Below are 5,465 nucleotides of genomic sequence, written 5' to 3' on the forward strand. Positions count from 1 at the left end.
GAGAGAGAAAGAGAGAGGGAAACAGAAAGCGAGTCACCAGGTCCAGGACTCAAACCGTGGTTGGCCATGTGGGAGTGTCCAGTGCCTTAACCACCATGCTACCTGCTGGTCCCCACTAACGTAAATTTATGGGAAGAAATTATTAGAGAAACCTGACACCTGGGAGAAATTGTTATGTGTCCTTCAAATGCTGGGATGTTTTCATCCTGGGTACGGACACAAGTTACATCTCCCAGCCTCTTGTACATGGCTGCATCTATGTCCCTGGGTTCCATCTGATGGGATATAAGTGGAAATGATGTGTCCTTCTTTTAGCCTAGCTTTAAAAGGACTCCAAATATGCCCCTTGCACTTTTTCCAGCTTCCAGCTTACCTGAGTGAAAATGACACTGAGGTTGACCTTTCAAATTATGTATTGAAGATGGCACAACTACCACCAACCCATTACTTCAAAGATGAGGTGTGGCACACCTCTCCTGAACTGGAGTGTGAGTGAGAAGGAAACGACTAGTGTTCTAAGCCATCATACACGTTGGGGTTCATTTGTTACAGGAATTTAATATATTCCAATTAAAGCATAACATTAATCTTCCAGTCATCCATATGAGGTAGACACTGTTTATTTTTATTTTAGAGTTAACCCAAGGCTTAAAGTAAGAACGTGGCTTTCTCAGGTTATACAGGGGGCAAAGCAAGATTCCAACTCAGGTCAATCCAACTCTATAGGGACTACAAACATTTCTTTCATACATTGAGAAAAACCTATGAGAGTTGTAGTGTAGAAATTCTCAACGTATTTTACAAGTTGGGCAAAGATGTCGACAGTATTTCTTATGACATTCTGAATCCAGAATGATCAAGAAGCAACATGCCATAGTGGCTCCATGTCTTAGGCAAGTCACTATAAGGGTGTCAGCTTTCTAATCTGCAAAATTAAAGTAAAAAATAAAAGAAGAAAATAGAATTGCCTAAGAATGACTGATAAATGGTTATGCTAATTTTTAAATTTCTATTTCTCCCTTCTCAAAATGACAGTGTACCTTTCATCTAGAATCTTACACAGTTCTGTTCTAGAAGGTAAAAACTTAAAAAAAAAAAAAAAAGGATTGAGTATTAAAAGAAACATTTTGAAGATTTAAGGAAATAATAAAATGTTGAACACCTAGCACAGTGTCTAGCACATAATAGGTGCTTAGTAAAATCATGGTCTTTAATAAAGTGAAATGGGCTCTTATTAATAGTATTTGGGTGTTATGTTCAGAATTACTAAAGCATTCTGGGTTTCCTTTTCCTATATTTATCTATTAGGATGTGATTTTCCTTGCTGGTAGCGTAAGTCATAAGCATCTTGCTCTGTTTTTCAGGAAAAGGAGGTAATTTGGGCTGCAGCCATGTTCTCATTAGAGAAAATGAGGGCAGTTCATGGTTAGTGTTGGAAAACAACAAATCTCCTTTGGCTGCTTAGCAACTGAAGCTGGGGTGTGTGTGGGGGGTGTGCGTGTGTCAAAACTATGTAAGCAGTGGGGAAGGGAAAAGCAGAAAGGAACATAAAAATGAATTTAATGTCTAGGTCATTCCCAGGTGAGTGAACAGAGATTTATATAGCTCTGGAATTTATAGCTATGGTTTGTTACATGACTGGAAAATTTAATGAAATATTTTGAAATTCAGTAGTGGTAAATCTCAGTAGATGTTTATTGTTCTAATGCAAGGGAAATATAAACAGTTTAACACGTTGATTGCAAAGGAAATACAGTAGTAGTTTCAAAGATATCCGGCTTTGGAAACACAGCATGCTGCTCGGACACTACTGCCACCGTGTGGTCAATGCTGGAAACCTGCTGGGAGCTGAAGGAGGAGGGATGAACAGGAGCTCCATCTGAGGATAATGATCTTCAGATGATTTTGCTTATGTGCCCCAGAAAATAATTTTGGAAACTTCCAGTACATTTTTAAAAATTGGTATATACAAGTTTAAAATAGTTGTAAGATATACAATCTTGTGTAGTTTTGTTTGTTTTTTTGATAGGTTTTTGCTACAAGGTGCATGTGCTCGCTAGAAAGACAGAGACAGACCAAAAGAGAAATCATCCCCTGGGGTCGTGGCCACACTGCAATCCTTTCTCCTCTCGGGATCTTGGGCACACACACACACACCTGCACCCGGAGTGAGTTTAAGGCTCCGAGTCTGGGACTCAAATTGCGGTCGACTACATGGGAGTCCAGTGACATAGCCATTATGCCATCTGCTGGTCACATCTTGTGCAGTTTTTGAATCTTGACATTTAAAAGTAAAACTGCTGTATCACTCCTTTAAATGTATACAATGGAATCCTGTACCGTAGGAATTTGATGTACACTGTCTTAAAATTACATAAGCAAGGGCCAGCAGGTAGTGTGGTGGTTAAGGTCCTGGACACCACGTGATCGGCCACAATTCAAGTCTCAGACCTGGTGACTTGCTCTCTCACTCTCTTTTTCTCTCCTTCCCTCATCAAAATTAAATAATAATAAAAGAAATTAAATTACATACAAGCTCTTTTAGATGAGTGATTTTTACATAATTCCTTACCTACCTTAAACTAGTGTTCAGGGATTAGAACCACTGAAGACCTCTGCCAGACTTCATCTTCCTGCCCCCCCAGATCTAGCCAGGACCCAGGTTAGAGCACCCAATTTATTATCTTTCTCTTTATTTTTAATTTTTTGTAAAAAAAATTTAAATGTCTTAGTTCTCTGTCCTCTTTTATCTTGCTAATTAATACCTTTCCTCCCACCCCTATAGGACAAGCCAATCACCAGCCAACTATATCTGAGTTTTGAGCGGCCCCTTTTGCACACCATGTGGTTTTAATTTTTGTTTTAATTTTTTTCTTAAAGTTTTTTTCACTTCGTTTTGTTTTTCTTTTTTTCTCCTTTTTATTTGATTGTTTACTTTTTCTTTTCTTTCCACCTTTCTCACTTTTCTGTTCAGCCTCCACACACTGAATTTCTAGATAGGTCTAAGTGCACAGTTGCCAATATCTGAATGTTTTTACAGTCTGATTAATCTTCAATTTCCATTGAATCTGCTGTTGTACAAAGGGAGGAAAATGGTATTGTTTAGAGATTGCAGGCCACCTCCTCCCGCATGCCTCTGAATGCTCAGATTTAACTCCAAAAAGTAGGAAAAAATGTACAGCCCACCAGATGACCAGAAACCACCCCGGAGGCACAAGAAATATGAGAAACCAAGACAGTATCTCTCTCCTAAGGGAAAATAATAACTCCTCATCCTCCACAGATAAAACAAGGTAACTTGTGGAAATGTCAGATAAAGAATTTAAAATAGTCATAGCAACAAAACTAACAGAAGAGAGACAACAAACTCCAGAAGATGTAGAGAAAAAAGAGAATGTGTTCCAGGAGGTGAGAAAGTTTTTGCACAATCTGAAAGAGGAGATACACATCGTAAAAAAGAATGAAATGGAATTGTTAGAGATGAAAGCTGTAATACAGGAAATCAAAACCTTCCTTGAAAGTATTAAAGCAGATTAGATCATGCAGAAGATTGAATGTCATATGTAGAAGATAGAACCTCTGACCTAGCGAAATTCACCAAAAAGACTGAAAATGCCCCAAAATGAGAATAGCATTCAGTAATACTAGATACCATTAAACACGCAAACATCCAGATCATCAGTATCTCAGAAGGTGAAGAAACTAATAAGGGCATTGTTAATCTATTCCATGAAATCCTGGAAGAAAACTTTCCAAACCTAGGAAGGCACTTGAATATCCAGACCCAAGAAATACAAAGGCCCCCAAATAGAATCAGCCCAAACATACCTTCCCCAAGGCACTTGATAGCCAGATTGACCAAAACCACAGACAGAGACAAGATACTAAAACTGGCAAGAGAGAAACCTCAAGTTACTTTCAAAGGATATCCATCAGACTCACATTGGACCTCTCATCAGAAACCAAGCAAGGAAAGGTTGGGAAATTATATTCAAAGTGTTAAGTGAAAAACAATTTCAACCAAGAATATTATGTACACTGTCTTAAAATTACATAAGCAAGGGCCAGCTAATACAGAAAGATTATCTTCCACATGGGGGAAAAAGACAAAAATATTCTCAGGTAAACAAAACCTGAAAGAATTTGCCAACACCAGACCAGCTCTCCAAGAAGTGCTGTGGAGTGCTGTACCAGGAAAACTAGTCAGACACACAGAAATAAGAATAGAAAAAACAACCAAGAAATTGGTCAGCCTAATTGTAGGGACAATTCTGAAGTTGAATGTTAACTTGCAGAGTTCACAATAACACTGTAAATTCAATAGAACAGAGATTAACTTACATGAGACTGAACTGGTGAAATAGGATTTGACTTTAGACTAAAACATTACTGATTTTCTTCTATGCTTTCATTTCTAGATTTAAGGATTTTTGTTTTCTCTTGAACTGTTGATAGCTTCATCTGCCTACTATTTGAACTGAATCCTAACCTTTTTCCTGGCTTTTAGTCTTAAGCAACTTTCTCTTCAAGTTTTTTTGAATTTTGATCTGTGAAAACTAAAGCAGTTTTTCTGGCAATTAAAAAATGAATTTAAAAATATCTATTTAATGACTTCAGTAAGCTCTATAGCCCCAGCTAGGTGCTACTTTATGGTAAGTTCACTTTACTCACTGAGGTTTATACCTAAAGTCAGACATGTGTTCATAGATATGTATATATCAGCTGTGCTTTGCTATCGAAACTTCTAAAATTAATTAAGATCTTTAGTGAGCCAATAAAATGTGAAAAAAGACATGAAAAACAACTGTAGATACCAGAGACAGTGTGGGAGAGGGGTGGAAAATGGCAGAGGGTGAGAGGGAATCAAGGAGGGAGAGCAAAATATATAAGAAATAAGAAACGGAAAATTATTTGTTGGTGATAACATGTATGGTAATATTCTTTATTGAGCCAATATACAGTGAATTCTGAATGGAAAATTTCGTTTTGTATACTGTTGATGTACAGCAAATGAATGTAAATAAATAAAATTTAAAAATGCTTAAAAATTTAAAAAATGATAATTTTATGTGACTAAAACTTTAGCATCTATATTTTTAGTGCAAAATTGATTAAAAACAAATATAAAAATGATGACCAATAATAAGTGTGAAAAAATAATACCCTCTTTGGAATTCTACCTCTTAGCTATGAGTCTTTGAAATCTAGTTTATATATTCATGATGAATAATCATGAGGGCTAGAATGAGACAAGGATAAGCATCAAAATTATATTATTTTTTTTCTAATTGTAAGACTCAAACTTCATTGACAAAAGTAAGCAATAGGAATGGAACTTTTTTTTTTTTTTTGCTATAGGGTACGTGCACTCACCAGAAAGAAAGAGACAGGGAGACAGAAAGCGAGAAATCGCCCCCCCCCCCGGGGGGGGGGTTGTTACGGGGCAAAATCCTTTTTCTTCCATT

The sequence above is a fragment of the Tupaia chinensis genome, unplaced genomic scaffold, assembly GCF_000334495.1.
Source record: "Tupaia chinensis unplaced genomic scaffold, TupChi_1.0 Scaffold000085_1, whole genome shotgun sequence".
NCBI lineage: Eukaryota > Metazoa > Chordata > Mammalia > Scandentia > Tupaiidae > Tupaia > Tupaia belangeri.